Genomic DNA, 22,292 nt, shown 5'->3' with positions numbered 1-22,292 from the left:
GTCTAAATAGCGAGCTCTGTTGTTTAGTATTCATTCAGCTGGATAACTGGACTTAAAGGGATATTCCATCTCCAAGATCCTATCCCCAATATATAGTAGGTGGAATAGCAATAATATCAGCAAATACCAATGTTTGGAAATGTAGAATAGTTCTCCTGATGAGGCATGCCCTTACCTCATGAGCAGGGCATTGCAGCTTTGGTAGCAACAGTTACGACATGGATTCTGCTGCTGTGGACCCGGGGAGAGTGGGTGCAGATTCATTGCACCCACACTCCTCACATGGAGGGTCTGCACTCCTAGAAAATGGGGGACACGTTCCCTGAGCATGTCCCCCCATATTCTAGACGGTCCAGAGTCATCGTGGGACCCTCTTATTTTTTTTCTTTACAATAAATCGGTGAAAGAGGGAATGTTTTGGGGAGTGTTTTTTCAAATATATTTTTTTTCGTCTATTTGTTTTGTTAGTGCTGACAGTTTGTGATGTCGGGTATCTGATAGACGCCATGACATCACAAACTGCTGGGCTTGATGTCAGGTGACCTCACAGCTAGTATCAACCCCATTTATTACCCCGTTTGCCACCGCACCAGGGCACGGGATGAGCTGGGGTGAAGCGCCAGGATTGGCGCATCTAGTGGATGCGCCAATTCTGGGGCGCCTGCGGCCTGCTATTTTAAGGCTGTAAGGACCAATAACTATGGACCTTCCCACCCTGAGAATACCAGACCACAGCTGTCCGCTTTACCTTGGCTGGTGATCCAATTTGGGGGGACCCTACTTTTTTTTTGTAATTATTAATATTTATAAAATAATTATAAAAAAAGAGCCTGGGGTGACCTCCACATTGGATCCCCAACCACGGTAAAGCTGCCAGCTGTGGTTTTCAGGCTACAGCCATCTGCTTTACCCTAGCTGGCTGTCAAAAATGGGGGGACCCAACGTAATTTTTTTTTAACTATTTTTTAAATAACAAAAAATTAATGGGCTTCACTGTATTTTGATTGCCAGCCAAGGTAACGCCAGGCAGATGGGGGTGGCAACCCGTAGCTGTCTGCTTTATCTGCACTGAGAATCAAAAATACCGCGGAGCGCAACGTCTTTATTTTTAAAGAATTATTTTTACAGCACTGTGATGTCAGGCAATCAAAATACAGGGAAGCCCTTTTTGTTTTTAGTTATTTAAATAAATAATTAAAAAAAATATATGGGCTCCCGCTGCATTTTTTGTATTGCTAGCTAAGGGTAATCCAAGCAGCTACTGGCTGCTAACCCCCACTGCTTGGTGTTACCTTCACTGGCAATGGAAAATCCTGGGAAGCATTTTTTATTTTTTTTGCCAAAAAACTACAAAAAAATGACGTGCGCTTCGCCATATTTTTGTATGCTAGCCAGGTACAGCAGGCAGGTACGGCTGCCCCCAACCCCAAGCTGCCTATTTGCACCCGGCTGGGAACTACAAATATAGGGAAGCCCTTTTTTTTACTTAATTCATGAATTTTTTAAATAATTTTAAAAAAAAAAAACGACGTGGGCTTCGCCCCATTTTTGTGTCCAGCCGGGTACAGCTAGGCAGCTGGGGATTGGATCCGGAGCACAGGTTAGCCCGAAGTTTCTGGGCGCCTCTGTTGCGAATTGCAGTCCACAGCCGCCCCAGAAAATGGCGCTCTCATAGAAGTGCCATCATCTGGCGCTGTATCCAACTCTTCCAACAGCCCTGAAGCCGAGTGGCTTGTTGGGTAATCATGAGTTAATACTGGCTTTGTTTTACTAGCTAGTATTAAGCCAGAGATTCTTAATGTCAGGCACGTTTGACCCGGCCATTAAGAATCTCCAATAAAGGGTTAAAAAAAAACACCACACAGAAAAAAAATACTTTAATAGAAATTAATACAAAGACACACTTAGAGACTCCATCTTTATTACCCCCTCTCAGCCCTCCACGATCCGGCTCTTCTGTCTTCTTTCCCCTTCAACACATGCAGCTCTGTCTGCTCCATCAGACAGCAGTGCATGGGAGAAAGGACGCTGTGCTCCGTGCAGAAATCACTCTGTGAGAGTGACCACAGGCTCCCGGCTGTAAGCGACGGGTTGCCATAGCAACGCTGCTCCGATCACGTTATTCCGGTGCCGCTGCATGCTGGTAGCGGGACGTCACCGCTACCAAGCGTGTTGCTATGGCAACGGTGATCTCCGTTATTGACCGGCTGTGTCAGCCGGTCAGGAGCCGGATTCTGCGGACGCTGGTAACTACGGTAAACATCGGGTAACCAAGAAGCCCTTACCTTGGTTACCCGATGTTTACCTTTGTTACCAGCGTTCGCCGCTCTCACGCTCTCAGTGCCGCCTCCCTGCTCTCTGCACACATAGCCAGACTACACATCGGGTAAAATTAACCCGATGTGTACTCTGGCTAGGAGTGCAGGGAGCCAGCGCTAAGCGGTGTGCGCTGGTAACCAAGGTAAATATCGGGTTGGTTACGCGATATTTACCTTAGTTACCATGCGCAGCATCGCTTCCACGCGTGCTGCTGGCTGGGGGCTGGTCACTGATTGCTGGTGAGATCTGCCTGTGTGACAGCTCACCTACGCAACCCATGTAGCGACGCTCCAGCGATCCCTGCCAGGTCAGGTTGCTGGTGGGATTGCTGGAGCGTCGCTTAGTGTGACGGTACCTTAAGGGAACGGGGAAGCAGAGCGGGGAGTCGACCGTGTGCTAGAGCATGTCGCCGGTACACAGCGATACACAAACGTGCACCGTGTAACAGAGAGATGCAATGACAGGTCCTAGCATGAGGCGTCATAGTCATGTGACCATTCTGTAGCCAATGAGATGACAGACACGTGACTGGTCACATGCTATTTTGATGATGTCACGTAGGTCCTGCATCACTGCTGGTTAACAGGAGGACGCAGCGATTATCGGGAGGAATAGCGGCAGGAGACAGAGTGCAGGACGCATCCCGGGGACAGGTAAGTGTTATGGCAATGTTTATTAACTGTATGTGTACATTTATAATGCGTTTTTATGTGTTTGTGATTGCCTCCCATTGTTTCCTATGGGGTTTGAGTGGTTCGCCGAGCCGGTTCGCCGAACCGAACTCGAACCAGACCTCCGCTCATCTCTACTCCCTATATGCAGTGTATGAAGAAGGACGCGCCATCAGCTCTTTCCATTACTGCATACAAAGCACTTCTCTAGCTCTATATATACAGTGATGGAGAAGACACAGACAATAATAAACCATCTGTGCCTTCTTTATGGGGACTCCAGCTGTCAGAGACAGAGACATCCCCGCTCCCACAGCTACACGATTGCCTATAACTGTGGTACTATACAGTGTTGTTTTAAAAAATCATTGCAGAGTAGGAGCCCGTATAATAAAATTCAATGGGCAGTTTAGAAGTGGTTAAATACGAAAATAGGTCAGTCAAATGTTTGGTTTTTTTTTACCGCCCACTGAATTTTTCCGGTCCACATAGGGCATTTGAATTTGTGATCTGAGACAATCCATGTAAATTGAACCTAAAGGGGGCTTTACATGCTGCGACATCGCTAACGATATATCGTCGGGGTCTCGGTGTTTGTGACGCACATCCGGCGTCGTTAGCGACGTCGTAGCGTGTGACAGGCTGGAGCGACCTAAAACGATCACAAAAAGACAAAAATCGTTTGTTTTGGAGAGGTTGTTTAATTACAAAAAATCGTTGTCAAGTAAATAGCGATGTTGTTCCTCGTTCCTGCGGCATCACACATCGCTATGTGTGATACCGCAGGAGCGACGAACATCTCCTTACCTCCGTCCCGCCGGCAATGAGGAAGGAAGAAGGTGGGCGGGATGTTCGGCCTGCTCATCTCCGCCCCTCCGCTACTATTAGCCGACCACTTAGTGACGCTGCAGTGACGTCGCTATGACGCCGAACGCACCTCCCCCTTGAAGGAGGGATTGTTCGGTGGTCACAGCGACGTCGCTGACAAGGTATGTGCGTGTGACGCTGCCGTAGCGATAATGCTCACTACGGCAGCGATCACCACATATCGCACGTACAACGGGGGCGGGTGCTATCACGCACGATATCGCTAGCTATAGCTTGCGATGTCGTAGCGTGTAAAGTGGCCTTAAGTTCAGAATTCCAGATTTGGTACATTCTTCTTCTCTTAAAGCAATCTTCTAGCTGATTATGGTTTCCTTTGTTAGTGCAATCTTTTATTGTGTGTGTAACTTTTCATTGGCATTTGAGTTTTCCATTGTTGGAGCAGTATTGCATTTTTGTTGGAGTGACCTTCCATTGTTGGTGCAGTTTTCAATGTTGACGCAGTCTTCCAGCTCTTGGTGCACACATCCATTGTTGACACATGCTTACAATTCTATGTGCAGTTTTCTATTTTCATGTAGCTTTCTTTCTTGATGCAGTTTTCCTATTGTTGATACAGTTTCTTTATGGATGGTATGGTTTTCCATTCTTAGTACAGCCTGAGATTGTTGGCACAGTGCACTAATTTTTAGTGCACCCTTCCATTATTAGTGCTGTCTTGTATGCTTGCTGTAATCATCCACTGTGATGTAATTATCAACTATTGTAAAAAAACAAACAAAAAAACAAAACAAAAAAACAACTTCATCTTCCCTATAAACGTAGTTTAATTTATTTAATTAATTAAATCACTTTTGTAAGAAAGATGAAGTGATGGTCTCTTTTTCACAGTGGATATATATCCTTTGTACTGTACATAGCATCAAACACTAGAAGATGAAGACTTGAGGATGTGTGTCGCCCTGGGCAAGCCAGGGGACACAGGTCACACACCACCACACCCTACATCCCAGGTAGGCACACCTAAGCTGAACCAAAAATCCTTGTTGCCTTCCTCCAGAGGCTGATGATTCACACCAGGGGGTGGGCCAGGCGATTGGCTCCGCCCACCGAGGAGATCACAGCTCTGGAGGCAGGAAGAACCAGGCAGTTAGAGCCCGGGAGCAGTTGAGCCCAGGCAGGACAAGAGTGAAGTCTAGCTGAGGGCTAGAAAGGAGTAAACAGCTAAGTGGAAGTGAGGAAAGAAAAGTAGTAAAGGAGGACAGCAAGAGTGGTGACAGAACAGAAGGAGTGTGCAAAGCCTGAAGGTCCAGCTGTGTGCAGGACAAGCCAGCAAGGTCAGCAACGGCGGTGACTGTCTGGAGGGGGACCGTTCGGACGTTCCTGGAAGGACCCCGTAGGCTGTGTGCCCGGTGGTCTGGAGCAGTGTTCCGAAGGACAGTCAGCACCAGGGCAGGGGCCTCTCGGACCCCGGCAAGGCTAGGAGTCGCCAAATTTGCCGAATCCGTCAGTGAAGGGGACGTAGATCCCCCAACAACCAAGTCCCGATTGAAGGCAACAGCTCAACCCGTACAACAGAGACATCTCCACCGCCAGGGCACCAGTCTCTGAGGGCCAGCGCCTGCGGGCAAAGTGTAGTGCTCCTCCGGCCCAGCTTGAAGCCGGGGAGCGGGTTACCGGTGGGGACCCATCGCAACCAACCGTACACACAGGTGCAAGGAAGAGGGACATCACCTTCACCTACCGGGAAAGCAGGTGCAGCCGTCCGTGGGACCGTCTTACCAGCCGTTTGGTTTACCGTAACAACTGTGTCCACGTCTCAGGCTGAGTGAGTACCACAGTGCCGCAAGGCACAGCGCTGCCCCCGCGTCCCTGCGCCCACCAGGCCCTGCACCTCCCAAGCCATCACCGGGCCCCGGGATCACCAACCCCTACCCACGGAGGGGCAACACAACATCTGGCTGCTCCGCATCACCATCCCCGGGATCCCCGTATTGAGCAGCGGTGGTGAAATCACCACAACCGTGGGTGGCGTCACGGACATTATCCCAACACCCCAAACCCCCTTTCACTCACGGGCGAGGAGTGCCGCTCGAGAAACCCCCGGGATCCGGCATACAGCTCGAGCCACCACTGAGCAGCGGCCGCCGGACCCGAGCAGAAGGGGTGAGCGCGGTGTGCTGACACCCTCCTCCCCGCCCGCGACAACTTGGCGTCACGAACAGGATCTTACCGCTCTGCCGTCTGGTAGAGGTGCGCCTTGTTACCGCCGGAGGTATCCGGCAGAAAAATTTCAGAAGCCGCCATCTTTGGCGCGAAAAGTTCCCGCTCGAGCGTCTTCTCGAGCAGTAGAGGCGCGAAGGCCAAAACCCCGCCCCGAGAGAGGAGGGGCCGGAAAGAGCTAAGGGGGACGGAAACAAGATGTCTGCGCCCGACGGAGCCGCTGGAGGAGCGGTGGTCGCAGCCGCAGCGGCACCCGCGGATGGGAATGGACCTGCCCAGGTCCCGGCCGTACCGGCGGGAGGTGCCACGGCCCCCGCACTTGCTCAGGTCATGCCGTTCTCCTTGCCCTATGCGCCCGGAGCTGCCTGGCTACCGCAGTATGACGGGAAACCGGATGCCCTACAGGCCTTCCGGAAAAAGCTTAACCTGTTGCTAGAGCTGTACCCCCTGACGGATAAGCAACGTGCAGTGATAGTGCTAGGCCAGTTAACCGGTGCGGCGGAGCAGGAAGCGGAGACCTGGGCCGAGGGGGACCGGCTCTTTGTAGCCACCATCTTTGAGAAGCTACAGACTGCCTTCGAGACCCGGACTGAAGCTGAGCTGAGGATGCAGTTTTACCAGTGCCGGCAACGAGCTGGGGATATCATTCGGGACTATGCTCTACGTCTGCAGACCGCCCTCCGCACGCTGAAGCGGGTGAACCCTATTAATGAGGCGGATAGCAACAAGATGTTAGTGGAGCAATTTGCGCAGGGGATGAGGTCCCCTGAGGATCGTAAACAACTCCGGCTGTGGGCCCTGGAACACCCTGATGTGGACTTTGCTGTGTTAAAAGAGCGGGCCATTAAAGCACTACAGCCCCCAGCAGCCGAAGTTCTGGAACCCGCCCCGTGGCCCGTCGAGACAGCTCCCGTTGTGGCAGCCTCAGCCAAACCAACATCTCCAACATCTGCAGCCCCGAGCAGCACAGTGGAAGAACTGGCAGCCCAGGTCCGTCGCATGGACGGAGACCTTGCCAAAATCCTGGCTGCACTACAACCTCTGACCAGACCTCAGCCTCCAGGACAGATACAGCTTGCTGACAGTCCCGAGGATGTGCCCTGGATGCAGCGGAAAAGTGTTAACAACCCGCGAAGCAGACCCCCAATCTGCTACAAGTGCCGTAAGCCGGGTCATTACTTTCGACAGTGCCCGTTAAACGAGCAACCCCTGGGGCCCCGGGCCAATCCTCAGAGTAGAACATCGTGGCCCCCCGGACTGGCGGGACCGATATATCGGGGCCCGCCCTATCATCCCCGTGGCTGTGGACGGCATACCAGTGATGGCTCTCTTGAACACTGGATCACAGGTAACTACCATACCGTACACGTTGTACCAGCGGTATTGGGCCGTAGACGAGCTGGCGCCCCCAGACAATAGTATAACGCTGATTGCCGCTAATGGACTTCCATTGACCCAAGTGGGGTATAAACAAGTGGCTATGACAGTGGGGCAAGCCGAACTGCAACACCAGGGTATGATTGTGATCATGAATGAACCCAGTGATCATAACCCGAAAATAGTGCTGGGAACCAATGTAATGGAGCACTGTATGACTGATGTGTTGTCCCTATTGCAACAGCTGGCCGCCACCGTGGCAGGGAGCCGGCAGAGGGCTGTGCAGCGTGAGATCCGAGCCCTGATGTACCGCCAGCATGTAAGCTCAACAGGAGGGGAGATTGGTGGAGTGAGAGTGATGGATGTTGCTCCATTGACTGTGCCCCCTAGGAGTGAGATGATGATCTGGTGTAGGGCAGCAGTAGGGCCTCAGGGGCGTGACTACCCTGCGATGATGGAGCCCATGCCTTCCGAGCACTGGCCCACTGTAATGGCCGCCCAAGGGGTGGTGGATGTGAAGAAAGGGAGAGTGCCTGTGAGAGTGCTGAACTGTGGAGAGGAAGAGGTCAGGCTTCCCCGGTATGCCACCATTGCCAAGCTGCTCACCCTGGACCCTCACACTATCCATGAAGCTAGTCCATCCACACTCCCACCTACCACCAACACTTCCCCACCCCAGGGGGAGACAAAGGAGTGGCATCAACAGCTACATGTAGGCACTGATAATACCCCTACACATCACAGGGCAGGGGTATACAGGGTGGTGCAGGAGTACGAACAGGTTTTCAGTAAGCACCCCCTAGACTTTGGACAGATCAAGGGGGTCCAACACCACATCCCCACCGGTGAACATCCCCCTATCAAAGAGAGGTATAGACCTATCCCCCCTGCACATTACCAGTGTGCCAAGGATATGTTGAGGAATATGAAGGAGGCAGGGGTTATTCGGGACAGCTGTAGTCCCTGGGCCGCTCCGTTGGTACTGGTCAAGAAGAAGGATGGTACCATGCGGATGTGTGTGGACTACCGGAAGATCAACCAGATAACCCATAAAGACGCCTATCCATTACCTCGTATTGAAGAGTCTTTGGCCGCACTGAGAACTGCAAACTACTTCTCGACCCTTGACCTCACCAGCGGATACTGGCAAGTAGCCGTGGCCCCAGAGGACCGGGAGAAGACCGCCTTCACCACCCCGATGGGGCTCTGCGAATTCAATAGCATGCCGTTTGGGCTGTGCAATGCCCCCGGAACCTTTCAACGGCTGATGGAGTGCTGTCTGGGACATTTAAACTTCGAGACCGTCCTGTTGTACTTGGATGATGTGATTGTTTATTCCCAGACGTATGAGGCCCATCTGGAGCACCTGGCCGAGGTGTTCGCGTCCCTTGCCAAGTACGGGATGAAGTTGAAGCCCTCTAAGTGTCACCTGCTGAAACCCCGGGTGCAGTATCTAGGGCATGTGGTGAGTGTGGATGGTGTCGCCCCCGACCCTGAGAAGATTACTGCCATCCAGAGCTGGCCGAGACCAACTACAGTGAGGGAAGTAAGGCAGTTTCTGGGTCTGGTGGGGTACTATCGGCGCTTTATAAAGGGGTACACGAAGATGGCTGCTCCCATGCAAGACCTCCTCGTGGGACAGACCAAAGGTGGTAGACCCATTGGAGCCCCACTGTCGTGGGAGGACAAGCATGAAGAGTCCTTTTGCCAGTTGAAGGCGGCCTTGACTGGAGAAGAGGTCCTGGCGTACCCTGATTATGGGCGCCCGTTCATCCTTCACACGGACGCCAGTAACGTGGGGCTAGGAGCGGTCCTATCCCAGGTCCAGGATGGAAAGGAGAAGGTGATTGCCTATGCTAGCCGAAAACTCCGTCCGACCGAAAGGAACCCTGAGAACTACAGCTCCTTCAAGCTCGAGCTATTGGCGTTAGTGTGGGCCATCACGGAGCGGTTCCGCCACTACTTGGCGGCAGCAACATTAACCGCGTTTACGGACAACAATCCGCTGACTCACCTGAACACGGCCAAGTTGGGCGCGCTGGAGCAGCGGTGGGTAGCCCGGCTAGCCAACTATGATTTCACCATAAAGTACCGAGCTGGTCGCGTCAACATCAATGCGGATGCACTCTCCCGAATGCCCCATTTGTCAGAAGAGGGGTGCGAGGATGACAACCTCGAGGAGATTGAGTTGCCTGCGTTTCACCAGCCGCCTACTGAGAGGGTACAAGTACATCAGCAACGGGTGGATCTGGACCCACGGCCCAGTCAAGAGTGGCAGGAACTCAGGACCAAGCGCCGGCTGTTCGCCTTGTCAAGACTCTGGTGGAACAAGGTGCTACGGGAATAGACCCTGCCGCCCCAGCCGAAGCCCAACGCTTGTGGAAGGAACGGAAACGGCTTTCCCTACACCAGGGGAGGCTGTACCGTGAGCTGATCAACCCGAAGACTCATGAGAAAATCTGCCAGTTGGTCATTCCTCAAGCTGACGTCGCCACTGTCCTGCGGGCATACCATGATGGTGCTGGCCACTTCGGGTGGAAGAAGCTGGAGATGCTGTTGAGGGAGCGGTTCTATTGGAGTGGGATGCGTGAATCGGTGGAAGCCTGGTGCCGAGAGTGCGGTCCTTGTACGCTAAGGAGAAAGGACGAGACTAGCCAGAGGGCACCCTTACATCCAATAGTCACCCATCAGCCGCTGGAATTGGTCGCCCTAGACCATGTCAAGCTCACCCCTAGCCGAAGTGGGTACACCTATGCATTGACCATTGTAGACCACTACTCAAGATTTATGGTGGTAGTCCCTGTTAAGGACCTGACTGGTCGAACCGCTGCTCGAGCGTTCCAGGCTTATTTTTGCCGACCCCATGGGTACCCCGAAAAGGTGCTGACTGACCAGGCCCCGGCCTTTGAAGCAGAGGTGTTTCACGAATTCTGCCAGTTGTATGGATGCAAGAAAATCCGGACCACTCCGTACCACGCCCAAACCAATGGCATGTGCGAGAAAATGAACCACTTGGTCCTGGGCCTTCTTAAGACGCTACCACTGGAAGAACGGAACCTGTGGACGGAAAAGTTACCCGACCTGGTCGACATGTACAATAATATCCCCTCTAGCTCGACAAAGTGCACCCCAGCGTATCTGATGAGGGCTCGGCCTGGCCGCCTGCCGGTGGATCTGGAGATGGGGTTGGAAGCCCCCGAAGCACTCCCTTCGACGGTGGAGTGGGAAAGTCGGAGGAGAGCACAATACCGGCAAATCCAGGAGTATGTGGAGAAAAACCTCAGTCGAAGTCGAGAACAGCAGGAGCACCGGTTCAATCAGAAGGCGCCCGCGGGTCCTTTCCAGCCAGGAGATGTAGTGCTGAAACGGAAGAGGAAAGCCCACAAGCTGGATGATCAGTGGGAGCAAGTCCCTTACGTCATCCAACCCACCGAATGGGAAGATGGGAAGGCCTACCAGATCAGTCGTGATCAAGGGGGCACCCTGGCCACAGTTTCCCGGGACCATCTAAAAAGGTGCCCCCCAGCGTTGAAGGCAGAGGCTGAAGTACCGGTTCCTCCACCAGCGGAGAAGGCAGCAGAGGTAATCCACACGGTAATGGGTGACTTCCCAGCAAACTGGCCTACACAGAACGGCGCGATGATTCTTCCAGTGATACTGTTCCCACAACCCGTGGATGAAGAAGTAGTGGAAGCGGTTAACCGTGAGCCAGAACCAGTGCCAGTGCCCAGGGATGAACCTGTACCCAGCTCCCCTACGCCCCCGCCTGCTCCACACTATAGCCGGGAGGAGGAACCGATTGTTCCCTCTACCCCACTGTCTAGCACCACTGACACCGGGCCCCGAAGGTCCACCCGTTCCAACCTAGGTAGACCTCCACTTAGGTACAGGGAGACCGTTCTGTGAGAAAGAAAAGGGGTCATGGAATGTAAAGAGTGCTTGTTTGTTTGAAAAGTTTTGAAAAGAGAATGATAAGTGAAATTACCGAAGAAGTTACCTGATTGTCTGTGTGATTGAACCGGCCGGAGCCGGCACCGTTGTCCCCGTGGGGACCGTTTACAAAGTTTTGCATGGAGGACTATCCATGGACAAGCCCGTGAACTTGCAGGGCAACCACAGACGTTAGTGGCTTGTAAATAGTTGTTTACCGTTACCGTTTTCCGCATTGCCGCCTCCGGAGAGGCAGGTTGGAGGGAGGGCCCTCAGCAGAGCAGGCTGGGGCCCAGCCACCAAAGGAACCGGTGGCTACCCTCTGGAGGGAAAGGACAGATCCCGCTCGGGTACCGTGTGCTGGACTGTGGGTCAAGGGGTGCTGCCTGGGCTTTAGGGGCAGAATCAGGGCCAGGTTACTTGGGTGGGAGAGAGCGGAAACCGTAACCGTAAACCGTTGCAACGTTAAAGTAAATGTGCCTCCCGTAAGGGAAGATTATTAAAAATGTATATATGTTATGTTTAACCCTGTTATCCCCCTTTTACAGAAAATAAAACCGGTGTAGGACGGTCTGCATTTTGCTAAGGGGGAATGTGTCGCCCTGGGCAAGCCAGGGGACACAGGTCACACACCACCACACCCTACATCCCAGGTAGGCACACCTAAGCTGAACCAAAAATCCTTGTTGCCTTCCTCCAGAGGCTGATGATTCACACCAGGGGGTGGGCCAGGCTGTTGGCTCCGCCCACCGAGGAGATCACAGCTCTGGAGGCAGGAAGAACCAGGCAGTTAGAGCCCGGGAGCAGTTGAGCCCAGGCAGGACAAGAGTGAAGTCTAGCTGAGGGCTAGAAAGGAGTAAACAGCTAAGTGGAAGTGAGGAAAGAAAAGTAGTAAAGGAGGACAGCAAGAGTGGTGACAGAACAGAAGGAGTGTGCAAAGCCTGAAGGTCCAGCTGTGTGCAGGACAAGCCAGCAAGGTCAGCAACGGCGGTGACTGTCTGGAGGGGGACCGTTCGGACGTTCCTGGAAGGACCCCGTAGGCTGTGTGCCCGGTGGTCTGGAGCAGTGTTCCGAAGGACAGTCAGCACCAGGGCAGGGGCCTCTCAGACCCCGGCAAGGCTAGGAGTCGCCAAATTTGCCGAATCCGTCAGTGAAGGGGACGTAGATCCCCCAACAACCAAGTCCCGATTGAAGGCAACAGCTCAACCCGTACAACAGAGACATCGCCACCGCCAGGGCACCAGTCTCTGAGGGCCAGCGCCTGCGGGCAAAGTGTAGTGCTCCTCCGGCCCAGCTTGAAGCCGGGGAGCGGGTTACCGGTGGGGACCCATCGCAACCAACCGTACACACAGGTGCAAGGAAGAGGGACATCACCGTCACCTACCGGGAAAGCAGGTGCAGCCGTCCCTGGGACCGTCTTACCAGCCGTTTGGTTTACCGTAACAACTGTGTCCACGTCTCAGGCTGAGTGAGTACCACAGTGCCGCAAGGCACAGCGCTGCCCCCGCGTCCCTGCGCCCACCAGGCCCTGCACCTCCCAAGCCATCACCGGGCCCCGGGATCACCAACCCCTACCCACGGAGGGGCAACACAACATCTGGCTGCTCCGCATCACCATCCCCGGGATCCCCGTATTGAGCAGCGGTGGTGAAATCACCACAACCGTGGGTGGCGTCACGGACATTATCCCAACACCCCAAACCCCCTTTCACTCACGGGCGAGGAGTGCCGCTCGAGAAACCCCCGGGATCCGGCATACAGCTCGAGCCACCACTGAGCAGCGGCCGCCGGACCCGAGCAGAAGGGGTGAGCGCGGTGTGCTGACACCCTCCTCCCCGCCCGCGACAGATGTAGGGAGCTATTTTTTTTCTGTTAATACTCACCTATTGTTACAGTCTTTTTGTCATAAGAGAATTTTTGTAGGTATAGCCAATTGTCATGGCGGCGTCAACATCTGTAGAAGCTACAGATTCTGGCACTCTGTCTGGTAACTTCTGAGGTTTGTAATAAGGACTGGGAGATGCGGGCATTGCCCCCCAGGCTTAAGCAGACTAGCAAGAGTTAATATCTGCAGGGCTGCTTGTTAGTCTCTTTGATCATATGCTGTGGGGGAAGCAATCATGTTCACTCCCCTCCTATATATGCTTGCTGGACTGTTTCATTAATGCCAGCTATAGTTTATCTATACTGGTTTGGTGAGGTGTTGTGATCCAAACTTACTGGTTGTTGTGCATTATTGCTGTGAGCAGTTGTGATGTTAACCCTTGTTGTCTTTTTGTTGCTACCCTCCTGCTCTTATTTTTTTCCTTAGTCACTTGTTGTTTGTTTCTGTGACTTTGCAGTGTGTCTGAGTTTGTTTTCCCCTATCTATCTTAATCTGTTTTACCATCACACTCCTGTCCCTTCCTTCCTTGGAGGAAGGGGGAGCTAACATTAGATCTGATCAGGAGAAAAAACAGGCATGGCACTCAGGCATCTTCACCATTAGGGGTATCCCAGAGGTTAGAGAAGAGGATATGAACTTAGCTGGATCCCAGAGAAGGCGGAGTAGGTGAGTATATTTATACACTCACATTACACTACATGTACACAGATTTAATGAAAAAAAAAAATACAAGGGAGTGCTTCTTTAAGCCACTGTGTAAGCTGCTGGCTCGTGGATCAATTTGGTGAATAGAAGGGTCATCATACCAGGTTGGTATCACGATGTCAAAATCAAAATCAAAGACTTAAGGCAGAAGAATTGTTAGCAAAAAGACAGAGGTCAGAACAAGGTAAATACAGGCAAATCAGGAGCAAACAGCAGAACCAAAGTAGTAGTCTTGCTAAATGGCAAAACTGATTCTTGGGAGAAACACTAACAACCTATGAACGAACCCCTAAGTTTCTAGGCTCAGGAAAACCACAAAACTCAGGAGTAAAACAGGCCTACTGTATTATTGCCTGCCAACAGAGGGAATGTGCACTGGCTTGGATGACACAGATGAAGTCTTCTTTAGTAGAAATCCTTACCCACTGGTAAAGAATTGAAAGCAAAACCTAAACAACTTCATGTTACCGTACTTAAAGAGTAACCGACATTTTAATTTCTTTTTCATAAATCAATAGTATACATGAAAATTAAAAATCTTTGTAATATATGTTATCAGAGATAGCTGCTTCTTTCTCATCCTGGACTGATCATTAGAGTTGAGCGCGGTTCGCGGTTCGAGGTTCTCCAGTTCTAGGCTCGAGTGATTTTGGGGGCTGTTCTAGATCGAACTAGAACTCGAGCTTTTTTGCAAAAGCTCGATAGTTCTAGATACGTTCGAGAACGGTTCTAGCAGCAAAAAACCCAGCTAATTCCTAGCTGGCTTTCCGCTGTAATAGTGTAAGTCACTCTGTGACTCACACTATTATGAAATTTCAGTGTATAGTGTGCGTGAACAGCGCCTTCAGATCACTGCTGTATGTATAATGGCGATCGCCATTTTTTTTTTTTTCCTTGTCTTCCTTCCCTAAGAGCGCGCGAGTAGTGGGGCGAGCCAGCATGTCAGCCAATCCCAGACACACACACAGCTAAGTGGACTTTTAGCCAGAGAAGCAACGGCATGTGTGATAGGATGTCCATGTCACATGTCCCTGCATTATAAAAACGGACATTTTCCTCCAGCACGCCATTATCTGCCTTCTGCGTCCTTGGTGTCAGACATCACTGGCGCAGCTCCTATCGCCGATACTGCTGTGTACGCTCCATACACAGCGCTGGACAGCTTAGGGATAGCACTTTCTATCAGTCCTTTTAAGGGCTAATACCGGCAGGGTCAGAGCCATAGGTGACAGGTCCTGAAAACAGAGTTTAACAGCTACACAAGATGACAGCGTCTGTGTAGCTAAGGTCAGGGACTTCCTCGCTGCATTTCCCCATTAGGAGGGATAGAAAGGCAGGCTTCCTTTCCTCTACCCAGAGACCCACAACCCTGCCACTGTACCCTCCTGCCCTTTGCACAATCCAACTCATTGTTACTAAGCCAATATACTAGCAAACACTCAGTGAACTTAGTGGCATCCTAAACGTGGCTATTGGACTTCTGTATAGTCCCACTAGTGCAAAGATATTTGCAGCACGTCTGCCTGCATTGCACACTCAAACTCATTATAACTAAGCCATTATACTAGCAAACACTGAGTGAACTTAGTGGCATCCTAAACGTGGCTATTGGACTTCTGTATAGTCCCAGTAGTGCAAAGATATTTGCAGCACGTCTACCTGCATTGCACACTCAAATTCATTATAACTAAGCCATTATACTAGCAAACACTCAGTGAACTTAGTGGCATCCTAAACGTGGCTATTGGACTTCTGTATAGTCCCAGTAGTGCAAAGATATTTGCAGCATGTCTGGCTGCATTGCACACTCAAACTCATTATAACTAAGCCATTATACTAGCAAACACTGAGTGAACTTAGTGGCATCCTAAACGTGGCTATTGGACTTCTGTATAGTCCCACTAGTGCAAAGATATTTGCAGCACGTCTGCCTGCATTGCACACTCAAACTCATTATAACTAAGCCATTATACTAGCAAACACTCAGTGAACATAGTGGCATCCTAAACGTGGCTATTGGACTTCTGTATAGTCCCAGTAGTGCAAAGATATTTGCAGCACGTCTGCCTGCATTGCACACTCAAACTCATTATAACTAAGCCATTATACTAGCAAACAGTCAGTGAACTTAGTGGCATCCTAAACGTGGCTATTGGACTTCTGTATAGTCCCAGTAGGGCAAAGATATTTGCAGCACGTCTGACTGCATTGCACACTCAAACTCATTATAACTAAGCCATTATACTAGCAAACACTAAGTGAACTTAGTGGCATCCTAAACGTGGCTATTGGACTTCTGTATAGTCCCAGTAGTGCAAAGATATTTGCAGCACGTCTGCCTGCATTGCACACTCAAACTCATTATAACTAAGCCATTATACTAGCAAAAACTCAGTGAACTTAGTGGCATCCTAAACGTGGTTATTGGACTTCTGTATAGTCCCAGTAGTGCAAAGATATTTGCAGAACGTCTGCCTGCATTGCACACTCAAACTCATTATAACTAAGCCATTATGCTAGCAAACAGTCAGTGAACTTAGTGGCATCCTAAACGTGGCTATTGGACTTCTGTATATTCCCAGTAGTGCAAAGATATTTGCAGCACGTCTGCCTGCATTGCACACTCAAACTCATTATAACTAAGCCATTATACTAGCAATTTATGCTGCCAGTTTAAGGGCCGTAGTTGCATTGTCAGGGATATTTATTCTTTATTATTCTGCTGTTAATAAAGCTAGACCACCACTGCAATCTACACCACCTCTCAATTTTTACTACCACATTTTCAGTGCACAATCTTGTCGCAATCAACATGAGTGGCAAAATGACAGATGCTGGTGGAAAGGGGAAGAGGCGTGGTGGAAAAGGAAAAAAAGGGTTTGTCCGTGGGGAAGGTGGCAAAGCTCCATTATCAAAGCTCCATTATCATCTGCTGAAGATAGACCATCTACCAGCAAAAGTAAGATGTCTAGTACTTACCGTGGACAATCTGATGTGCTCCCTTTTTTACGGACACAAACAACAGGAACAAAGGTAGATGATGGCCAAAAAAGGAAAATGCTTAAATGGATCTCAAGTGGTCCAACAAGTGCCCTCTCAGCCACCTCAAGTACCGCATCCAAAAAACACCAGTCCTCTGAGTTGTCATCCCAATCAAACTTGCTTTCTCCCAGCTCTGAAGTCTCCATCAGCCCTGCACAGTATGGTGGAACTGAGATGGCTGAGTCTGCAGAGCTGTTCAGTCACACTATAGCCTGGGAATCAGAGGTCTGCTCCCAAGCTACAGTGAGTACAGACCAGGAAATGGTCTGCAGTGATGCCCAGAACCTTTGTGACTCTGATTCAGGCCGTGAGGACCAAGTTTCTGAGCATAATGTTGACCCTTTGTCACAAACTGTAACACCTGTGGTTATAGACAATAAGGAACATACTGATGACGATGAGACGCAGATACCAGATTGGGATGACAACTTAAATATTCGGTCAGGGCAAGAAGAGGCTCGGTCTGAGGGGGAGGGGAGTGCAAACACAACAATTGATGAGGAAGTTCTAGATCCCACCTACTGTCAACCCCCAGTCAGGCACTTCGAGGAGGTCAACAGAGGCGGTGGAGGAGGATGCAACCGACGACGAAGTTACCTTGCGCCTTCCTGGACAGAGTCGGAGCACTGGTAGCACGTCTACAACTGCATCATCAGCCACCACTCTGCCTCTGAGCACTAGTCGGGGGGGCTCAGCAGGTCGCATGCCCTCTAAGCCTTGCCTAGCCTGGTCCTTTTTTGACATAGAAAAAGATCGCCTAAATTATGTGATCTGTAAAATTTGTCATGGTTCTCTTAGTAGAGGTCAAAACCTCAGCAGTTTGACAACTTCTTCCATGAATCGTCACATGAATAAATATCATAGGTCCCAGTGGGAAGTTCACCGTGCTGCAATGCGGCCTAGCGGAGCGAAACATCCACGGCCTGCCCCTTCCAGTGCATCCGCGCGCTCTTCATCTTCTAGGACTGTGGGGACAGCTGTCACACCTGGTTTTCCACGCACAACTTCCACCACTGTAACCGCAACAGGCAGTTTGCTTGGTAGTTCGTCAGTTGGTTTGGAAGGGGAAACAAGTGTGTGTGTACAGCTCTCTCAGACATCGATAGCACCAACGTTGGATGAAGGCAACATCATGTCTCCGCCTGCACTTTCCTCACAAACCTGCATTTTTCCAGGGACACCCTACTCAACACCGTCTACACACAGCAGCCAGATCTCTGTCCCTCAGATGTGGTCAAATAAAAGGCCATTTCCTGTGACCCATGACAAAGGTAAGAGGTTCACTCCATCCCTCTGTAAGCTCTTGGCTACCGAAATGCTGCCTTTCCGCCTAGTGGACACACAGGATTTTAGAGACCTTATGTCTGTCGCTGTGCCCCAGTACCAGATGCCTAGTCGCCACTACTTCTCTAAGAAAGGTGTGCCCGCGCTACACCAGCATGTCGCACACAACATCACCGCTTCCTTGAGAAACTCTATGTGTGAACGGGTGCATTTCACCACCGATACTTGGACCAGTAAGCATGGACAGGGACGTTACATGTCGCTGACTGGGCACTGGGTAACTATGGTGATAGATGGTGAAGGGTCTGCTGCACACGTCATGACGTATAGCGTGGGCCAACGAGATGCAGAGGTGGGGCAGATCACCCTGATGGAGTGGTCTCAGATCAAGGACCTATGCACCCTTCTGCACAGATTCGACATGGCGATGAATATGTTTAGCGCTGACAATGCCATTATCAGCATGACAATTCCAGTCATTTACATGCTGGAGCACACGCTAAACACTATTCGGAGTCAGGGGGTGGGACAACAGGAAGGGGAGGAACTACAGGAGGATTCATATGCGCAAGGGACAACAACATCACCAAGGTCCAGACGTTCATCATCACCAACGCGGCAGGCATGGGACCTTGGGGGACAGGGATCAACAGGGGCGCATAGTAGCAGGCGAAATGTTGAGGAAGGTGCAGGAGAACATGAAGAAATGGAGGACGAACTGTCCATGGACATGGAAGACTCAGCGGATGAGGGAGACCTTGGTCAAATTTCAGTTGAAAGAGGTTGGGGGGAGATGTCAGAGGAAGAAAGAACGGGTAGCACCTCTATGCCACAAACACAGCGTGGACTTGGTCCACATGGCTGCGCAAGACACATGAGTGCCTTCTTGTTGCACTACCTCCAACATGACCCTCGTATTGTCAAAATTAGAAGTGATGATGACTACTGGCTTGCCACACTATTAGATCCCCGGTACAAGTCCAAATTTTGTGACATAATTCCAGCCATAGAAAGGGACGCACGTATGCAGGAGTATCAGCAGAAGCTGCTACTCGATCTTAGCTCGGCTTTTCCACCAAACAACCGTGCAGGTGCAGGGAGTGAATCTCCCAGTTGTAACTTGACAAACATGGGATGGTCTCGTCATCTTCAACAGTCTACCCGTACCAGTAGGACTGTATCTAGTGCTGGTAACAGCAATTTTATGGAATCTTTTCATAATTTTTTTAGACCCTCCTTTGCAAGGCCACCAGAGACAACAAGTCTGACACATAGTCAACGGCTGGAGAGGATGATACAGGAGTATCTCCAAATGAACATCGATGCCATGACTTTGCAAATGGAGCCTTGCTCATTTTGGGCTTCAAATCTAGAAAAATGGCCAGAGCTCTCCAGTTACGCCTTGGAGATTTTGTCGTGTCCAGCTGCCAGCGTTGTCTCTGAACGTGTCTTCAGTGCTGCTGGGTGTGTGCTGACAGATAAGCGCACGCGTCTGTCCAGTGACAATGTGGACAGACTAACGTTCATCAAAATGAACAAGTCATGGATCGACCAGGAATTTACTACCCCTGTGTCATCCTGGGGAGAGTAAATGCTTGTGGATTTGGAATGTGCTTGATGCAAATCTAGCTGTGAAGTGTACAACTAGGGCACAAGTGCTGCCACTGAATGGGTGGGTGTGTGTGGGGCACAATTTTTGGAAAAAAAGGGAGACTACGCTTGGAGTAACCCTTGCTTGCTGTGTTTTTTAAAAATGATCCAAGATGAACAGAGCTGGGATAAGGAAAGACTTTGCTACCTACCCCGGTGTCATCCTGGGGACGGTTAAGTATGGCGTATTTTTGAATGCGCTTGATGCAAATCTAGCTGTGAAGTGTACAACTAGGGCACAAGTGCTGCCACTGAATGGGTGGGTGTGTGTGGGGCACAATTTTTGGAAAAAAGGGAGACTCCGCTTGGAGTAACCCTTGCTTGCTGTGTTTTTTAAAATTGATCCAAGATGAACAGAGCTGGGATAAGGAAAGACTTTGCTACCTACCCCGGTGTCATCCTGGGGACAGTTAAGTATGGCGTATTTTTGAATGTGCTTGATGCAAATCTAGCTGTGAAGTGTACAACTAGGGCACAAGTGCTGCCACTGAATGGGTGGGTGTGTGTGGGGCACAATTTTTGGAAAAAAAGGGAGACTCCGCTTGGAGTAACCCTTGCTTGCTGTGTTTTTTAAAAATGATCCAAGATGAACAGAGCTGGGATCAGGAAAGAGTTTGCTACCTACCCCGGTGTCATCCTGGGGACGGTTAAGTATGGCGTATTTTTGAATGTGCTTGATGCAAATCTAGCTGTGAAGTGTACAACTAGGGCACAAGTGCTGCCACTGAATGGGTGGGTGTGTGTGGGGCACAATTTTTGGAAAAAAAGGGAGACTCCGCTTGGAGTAACCCTTGCTTGCTGTGTTTTTTAAAAATGATCCAAGATGAACAGAGCTGGGATCAGGAAAGAGTTTGCTACCTACCCCGGTGTCATCCTGGGGACGGTTAAGTATGGCGTATTTTTGAATGTGCTTGATGCAAATCTAGCTGTGAAGTGTACAACTGGGGCACAAGTGCTGCCTCTGAAGGGGTCGGTGTCTGTGTGGCCCAATTTTTGGAAAAAAGGGAGACTCCGCTTGGAGTCACCTTGCGGTGTTTTACATGATTTTAGAAGGGCATGCCATGCCTATATCTGTGTCTCATCCTCTTTTTCCTTGTAATGCTGTTTTGTTTTCGCATGAGAATTTGTGCTTGTCACTTTCCCCTGTGTTTGTGTTGTGTTGTGAGTTGTTTGTCACCTTTTGGACACCTTTGAGGGTGTTTTCTAGGTGTTTTTATGTGTTTGTGATTGCCTGCCATTGTTTCCTATGCAGTTCGAGTTCGGTTCGTCGAACGTTCGACGAACCGAACTCGAACGGGACCTCCGTTCGGCGAACCGACCTCGAGCCGAACCGCGACCGGTTCGCTCATCTCTACTGATCATTCAATCTCAAAATTCTTAATTCCTGAGTAAAATCTGTATTTAGTAAAGACACATTTTTATGTTACTGAAATAGGACATGACAGTTAGTTTTTATAAGACTCTATGTAGAAAGGAGGGGAAGGAGCTCTGCCTCTAGCTCCTCCCTTCTGTCTACATAGAATCTTATAGTAACAATTGTCATCTCTTATCTCAGTAATGCAAAAATTTGTCTTCACCAAATACAAATTCTATCCTTGAATTGAAAATTTTGAAAATGCAAAATCGGTCCAGGAGCAAGAAGCGTATTTCTGTGACAAGAAATATTACAAAGATTCTTATTGTCACCTGTACTATTGAGTTATGAAAGTGTAGCGCCCCAGGGAGGATGGAGGTAGTAGTCGGGGGTAGAGTTGAGCGCGGTTCGAGGTTCTCCAGTTCGAGGCTCGAGTGATTTTGGGGGCTGTTCTAGATCGAACTAGAACTCGAGCTTTTTGCAAAAGCTCGATAGTTCTAGATACGTTCGAGAACGGTTCTAGCAGCAAAAAAAACAGCTAATTCCTAGCTGGCTTTCCGCTGTAATAGTGTAAGTCACTCTGTGACTCACACTATTATGACATTTCAGTGTATAGTGTGCGGGAACAAGCGCATTCAGATCACTGCTGTTTGGATAATGACGATCGCCATTTTTTTTTTTTCTCCTTGTCTTCCTTCCCTAAGCGCGCGCGTGTAGTGGGGAGGGCCAGCATGTCAGCCAATCCCAGACACACACACAGCTAAGTGGACTTTTAGCCAGATAAGCAACGGCATGTGTGATAGGATGTCCATGTCACATGTCCCTGCATTATAAAAACGGACATTTTCCTCCAGCACGCCATTATCTGCCTTCTGCGTCCTTGGTGTCAGACATCACCGGCGCAGCTTCTATCGCCGATACAGCTGTATACGCTCCATACACAGCGCTGTACAGCATAGGGATAGCACTTTCTATCAGTCCTTTTAAGGGCTCATACCGGCAGGGTCAGAGCCATAGGTGACAGGTC

The sequence above is a fragment of the Anomaloglossus baeobatrachus genome, chromosome 5 (assembly GCF_048569485.1).
Source record: "Anomaloglossus baeobatrachus isolate aAnoBae1 chromosome 5, aAnoBae1.hap1, whole genome shotgun sequence".
Taxonomy (NCBI): Eukaryota; Metazoa; Chordata; class Amphibia; order Anura; family Aromobatidae; genus Anomaloglossus; species Anomaloglossus baeobatrachus.
Note: the sequence above shows the minus strand (reverse complement) of the source record.